Here is a 6862-nt window from a genome sequence, read left to right as displayed (position 1 = left end):
AGAAGAATGACTTGAAAGTAAAAATTTAGTTAAAACTTATTCATTTTTTTTAAACTCAATTTTAAGAAAAATAGTCCGTAGTTATCTTAAAGAAAAATTCATTTTTGATTTTGACATAACATCCATTTTTTTACTTAAATTTTAAACAAATAAATTAGATGAGGAAATCCGAATAAGAAAAATAAAGGTAAAATAAAAATGCCAAGACATTTGAAAAATTTATCTAGATTGATTAATAAAAGTGTTCAAGTAAATACAAATAAATAAGTTAGAATTGAAGTAAATAGAGAAGAGTTGAGATTGGGCCCTTTCTGGCCATTAAAAGTTGAAAAAAATACATAAAGTATTAAATTACAAAAAATAACAACACTTTTATCAAATTACATTTTATAGCATATGTATTTGTATGTATTTGTATTTTTGTAGCAACAGTTTGCAAAAATACAAAATACATATCGATGTCACGGACTATCCTCTCGGTTTATTCTCTCCTTAGTCTGAGAAAGGACAGTAAAAATCATATATATTTATATTTTTGTAGCAACAGTTTGCAAGAATATAAAATACAACTTGCTATATTATGTAATTATGAAACTGTTGCTATGAAAGTCATAACTAAGAGGATAAGTATGTTATTTCCGAATTTTGCCCTTAAAAGTTTGTCCAACTTTTGGACATGAACTTTCAATCCACTTTCGCTCTTGTATATCCGTTATATATCAGTAGCTCCTTTTAATGTGTTTTTTATACTACTGCATATACAGTGTAGATCAGCCTGAAACCCTGCTTATTTCCCCTCCATTTTTCATCATGCGCCATTTAATAGTGTGCATCTACAGCTTCCAATGTATACCAGTCGTATATTATCGTCCACCTTTTGAATTTTGACAAGGCTTGACGCGATTCAGGTTGGGTTTAACCGGATGAAAAAGCAAGAGATGGGAGTCTGATGGACTCAAGGAGGAATTTCAAGCATAGAAAAGAAGAGATAAATATTACTATGAATTCGTATAAAAATATGGCCTTAACAGAGAGACAAAAATGCTGAGCAGTTACCAACTAGATAGAGGTCAAGTCGCACAACCAAATACAAAAGGCATTATCCGGGCATTTCATAGACCAAAAGTGAATATATGAGCAAAGTAAACAAAAGCAGTTTGCACATTAAGGATAAGCATCCCTCCGAAATATTATGCGATAAGCATTCAGTTACTATTTTAAAGTAATCTAGAACACAGGCAATAATAGCCATATAGTGATGAAAGAAGTGAAGAGAGGAGTCACAACCGACGTCTATTTTAGATAAAGATAATTCAAATGATACTCCATGAAACGAAAGGAGTTTATCTTCATGATTAACTATCTAGTTTATCCCATCAAAGCAGAACACGCAAGCAACAGTCAACTCAAGTAAGAAAAAAGAAAAAAAATGAGACGATCTAAACGGGTTGAGTTTCAAATAGCGGAAAAAGAGGAAGAGGTTGTTTGGTCAAAAAGTAATGACTTTCTTTATACTTGAAGCGCAGCTAATCGTTCAATCCAAACGTAATAGTTTAGGGTAAGGCTCGAAATATGGGATGTCAGGGATATGAGAAAGAAAAATATATATATTAACAACAAAATGGAGAAACCAATACTTGTTAAGCTCTCTGAAAAAACATGTTCCAATTCATTAATTAAAATTAAATAGAAATCTATTCATTAATTAAAATTAAATAGAAATCTAAAGGAAGGCAGCTAGCCAGTGGGAATTAACGAAAGTAAACAGATGGTTTAACATAAGCTCAACGGCAAAATGCTTCAAAGAACACTCGTACAACAACTTAAAATACAGAATTTCATCATAATCACAACTTATCATGAGAGAAAATTCTATAATTAACCGATATCATAGTACGAAGAATCCAGTGAACTAACACACATCAATCAAAATCTGGTATAAATTCGAAGCCACCATGTCGTACTTTGCTCACTCTTATAATCATATAAAGAACTTATCATTTGAAAATAGGGAAAGGAATGACTTATAAAATCCTGAAAAATCACTTATATAACTCAAACAATAACCAAACAAGCCAAAAGTTCAAAACTAAAGCTGAAAGTTCAAGGCTATTCCAATATAGAAAGTTTTAACTACAGGATAACATAAAAGAGAGTACGGGGAAGTAAAACTACTGCCAATTAGTTCAACTAAGGTACCAAAATAAGTAACCACATGAAGGATAGACTTATGAGATTTTCAACGACATAGAGACGTCAATCAATTACAAAAATTTAAGTGTCAAGATAAAAGAAAAATGAGAAGAAATTACCTCTTTTTGAGCAGGAACCAGGACGATTGGTAGACGACAATTAGTTTTTTCACACCACTTCGAGATGCGAGAGATTAAAAAAAGTAGAGTATTAACGAAAATCAGAAAATAAAGTAAATAGAGAACTACGTGAATCGGAGAGTGTGATAAAACTCAAATATTCCCTCATTTTCTCTATCCCTACCCCCCATTGTGAAAAGAAAGACCCGTATTTATAGGCAAAGATGGGTTGCAACAGCTTCTTGGAGAAACGTTTAGAAATATCAAATTTTTAAATTCTAGAACAGGGAAATTTCAGAAGTATTGATGATGAAAAGAAATAAAGAAGGGAAAGGGGTCATCTCTTCTCTATCAATCCTGAAGAAAAAGTGACGAATTCGAGGCAATTCAGCTTGAGCCTATAGGATTAAACTCCGTAGTCGTCGAATCAAATTTGAAACACCTTGAATTCAATAGTTCTTTAGATTTCCCCCATTTTTCTTGAAATTGTAGAGCATTGAGCTCTGATTTTCTTGAACAAAAGTGATGGACAGACAGGTGATGTTGATGGAGACGGAAATAGAGTAAGGGAGAGAAGAGACCACCAAATTTTTCATTATCCAGTGATTGAAACGCTGATCGGGTTTGCTTAGGATTTGTCGTTGTTGATTTTGTCGTTGCTCTTGGTTGGTGTACGTGTTATTGACTGTTGTTAGCCGTTGTTTGTTGGAGAAAGGAAAATGGACTGAAATAGGTGGACTGGGTCTGTTTCAGGGAAAGTCTGGACTAGGTATCTGTTATTTTAGTTGGGCTTGGACAGCTGGTGTTGGGTACTTAGATGGGAATGGGTTGGGAAGAAGAAAATTAAGGTAGGTAAAGACCCAAAATTCAAAATCTAGCCAAATTAGTTTAATAAAGTGGCTAAATAAATTACTATTGGATATATATTAATACCTTATTTAATCCCGAGCTTGATTTAATAAAGTTAAATAAAATTTCTCAAGTAAATCATTTTCAAAAATAAATTAATTTTAAATCAAGACCTTACCCGTTTGAATTAATTTTCAAGATAACCTCTGATTAAAATTTGATTTTTTGTAAAATAATTATTTAAGTAATAAAATCATACGATTTCGTATATATGTGTACGGAAATATATAATTGTTACTTAAAGTGACAAAATCACCTTAATAAATCCTTTTGAAAAATTTTATCTGGATAAAATAACTGTTGTAATTTATTAAATATTGATGAAACTCAGAATTAACTTAGTCGTGGAAGGCAAAAATTAGATGTCAACAATTATTATGTAAATTCTTAAAAGATTGTCTCCGTTTGATTGGGGGGGATTCGTGCATCCAACTGATTTTACTTCAATAAGGACTTCACAGCAACCTTAACGGACTTACCAAACTCACTCCTTTAAGGAATTTAATTATTGCAATTCCACTCAATTAGAATTTTGCAATAATTGTTGCCTTTGGACTTCTTCTAATTGAACTAGGGGTCAATCATCTTTTTCTTCTAAAATTCTAACACCAAAGTCACCTCAATTTAGGAATGTACCACTGTCATTGTCTCTCTATAAATAGGGACATGCTTTCAGTTATTTTTTCATCAATTAGAGCGCCACGATCCACGTCAAGGAAGCATAATGCTAGGTATTTATTTTCTTCATTTTTTTCAGCCCAGAATGTTAATGGTAGAAAATTCATATCAACTTGTAGGAATGTTGAAATTGTGAATGGTTTGATATTTCAAAAACTGAACTTCGAGATCTACAGTGTATCCAAAATTCGAACTTAAAATCCTTCAATATAATTCTAGAAATGTTTTTGAAGTTCTCATTAAATTTTATCATGCTAAAATTCAGATCTGCGTATCTTTACTAAGACTTTCATATTTTAAAGCAGGAATGACGAAATCACGAGCTACTTAATTTTTGTGAAAGTAGACACAAAGATCAACAATATATTCAGAATTTCTAATTTAATACCCTCGAGATCTTTTTAGATATTATCCCAAAATCAACATTGGATTTTGATACACCAATAGTTTTAAATTTGCGCAAGACACAAAAAAAATTATATCTCAATATGGGAGTATCGAAATCATGATCCTCTTAATTCTATAAATATCAGAAACATACATATATAACCTATCTAAGATTTTGATTTAACACCTCTTGAATCATTTAAAAAAAATTGAAGTTACTCATAAATTTTGGCTGATAGAGAATTTTAAATTTATATTGCCTCACTAAATAATTTATTTCTTGATGTGGGTCCATTATCATCAAAGGATGTTTTTATTGCTGCAAATTAGATTTTAAGGGCTCTAGTCTCACCAAAACATCTTTTCTCAATCCAAGTTGGTGATATATTACTTTCAAGTTCGAAACAATCTGACAGGTAACAATATCTCTTAATTTGTGTTTTTCTTTGTATTGTTTTTTCCTCTCCCTTTTTGTTGGATTGAAACAAATGGCATTCATGATGGGTCAGCTTGAGGTGCCAGAGTTTAACTTCTCCTTTGTCGTCTTGAGACCTGACAAGTTCAGCTTTAAGTATGATCCCTTTCATCAATGGACTTATGCAATAGTCAGCTTAAAATATGGGTCCTTTCACCAATGTATTTATGCAATAGTCAGCTTAAATATGGACACAATACTTTCTCCAGTGATTGATAAAGTCAACAACTGACTCATTTTTTATGAGCCTTTGTAAGTTCAATCATACCAATGATATATCTTGTGCTATAGAAACAATTAAGGAACTCTTACTCCAACTACCCCCAACTATCTATAGAATCAGGTTTGAGATCAGTGTACCAATCAAAGGTATTTTCTTTGAGAGATCATATGAACTACTTAACGAGATGATCACCATATGTCTCAGCATTATTGCAAGTCTTAATAAAGTGTGTTATATGTTGTTTTAGGGTCCTCTTTGCCATTAAATTGTTGGAGCTTAGGAAGTTGATATCCATCAAGCATCTTCAAGTTGTCAATCTTTTGTGTATACGGCTTTGCATATGTTAAAGACAATTTGGATGAGGGCTCAAATTTATCTTTGATTACTCCCATATGAAGTTCTTCAATTAACCAATAGGAATCAAACCTTTCACAGGGATGTGAATCTCTTCGGTCGTTTTTGTTTGCCTTATGAATGACTCCCATTTCTCTTGAATTTTAGGAAGCTTCTCTCTTAATTCTTAATCAATGAGTTAGGCTAAAATAGCAAAAAAATGAGTAAAAACTGGACTTAATCTACACTTGTTTGGCTTTGTGCCTAGACAACTCACTTTTTGAAAAAACAAAAAAGACTAGGACACCCCCTTATTTTCTTTTGATTTATTAGAGGAGAATTTGTATTTATTGTGAAAATTTTGTTTTCTCTACTAATATCTTATTTATCTTTTTTCGAAGGTAAAAAGATTTTAAAATCTTAAGGTGTCTGGCTTGATTCTCTCGCATACATATTTTCCATATTATTTGTTAATCTGACAAGTTAAGCATCTTTCTCTTGCACGTAATTTGTCAAGTCTTCAACTGCTTTAACCAAGTTTGTTGGTTGTTCTTTTATCGTGAAAGCCATTTGTCAAGTCTTCAACTGCTTTAACCAAGTTTGTTGGTTGTTCTTTTATCGTGAAAGCCATTTCGATGTTCTTAAATTTTAATATTGAAAAAATTGAGATGAGAGGTAGAGATCGACCTACTGGGCGTGCCAGAAATTATTGGATAGTAAAATTTCGAATCAAAAAAATAATAATCAGAATAAAAAATATTGCAATAATTATTTTATTGATTTCAATATGTTAGTGCTACAATCTCTATGAATTCCTTCATTTGCCTTATCAAATATAAATTTAAGGGTTTCAAGCTTGATCTTAAATTTGAATTTGATTTGTAGATTTTGATAGACTTGATCTTGACTTGCACTTGAATTCAAGAGTGCTTTTGAACTTGTTCTTGAATTTTGTGGTCTTAATCTTAAATGTTGATGAACTTGAAATTTTTTATTTGTAGCTTGTAGAGAAATCTGGAATGTTCGATCCATAGGCTTTTTCTTGCTTCTTGTTAAAATTATAGATCCTGTTTTCTGAATTATGAGACCTCTATTTATAGTTATAGGAAGTAAAGAGTCATGGTGAAGATGGACATATTTTGACCAATCGAATTTAAGCAACATGTCATATTTTTATGGATTTTGATTTCACTGGACTTATTGCATCATTTTAACATGTGGTAAAATCTTATTGGGTTCTTCACTTGACTTGGCATGCCACACTCAATTGGGCCTCTAGAACATGATAACATCATGGCTTAGCAAATTAGACTCATCATTTATGATCCAAGTTAATGGGTTAGCCCAATAAAAATTAATCTTTAATTAAATTTATATATGTTTGAACTTAAATAATTAATTCATTATATTAATCCGTAATATTTATTTGGGATTAATATATTTCAAATTTACATAATCACAATTACTTATTATTTTAGTACCCAATTCAATTTTTCATAAAAATAATTTGAGAAAAGACATCTTTTCTCCCCCCTGAACTTGTCC

At 31.3% G+C, this 6862-nt stretch overlaps 1 long non-coding RNA gene across 1 annotated transcript; it reads right to left on the bottom strand.

The window, feature by feature from the left end:
- Positions 1–274: 274 nt before the first annotated feature.
- LOC124897092 lies at positions 275–3070 on the bottom strand. The gene is made up of 2 exons (XR_007053690.1): positions 2313–3070; positions 275–946 (listed from the first exon to the last, which is right to left on the bottom strand). It is a non-coding gene; the product is annotated as an uncharacterized LOC124897092 (long non-coding RNA).
- Positions 3071–6862: the final 3792 nt, after the last annotated feature.

The sequence above is a fragment of the Capsicum annuum genome, chromosome 1, assembly GCF_002878395.1.
Source record: "Capsicum annuum cultivar UCD-10X-F1 chromosome 1, UCD10Xv1.1, whole genome shotgun sequence".
In the NCBI taxonomy this organism is placed as follows: domain Eukaryota; kingdom Viridiplantae; phylum Streptophyta; class Magnoliopsida; order Solanales; family Solanaceae; genus Capsicum; species Capsicum annuum.
The sequence above is the reverse complement of the archived record's forward strand: the minus strand, read 5'-3'. Positions and strand labels throughout refer to the sequence as shown.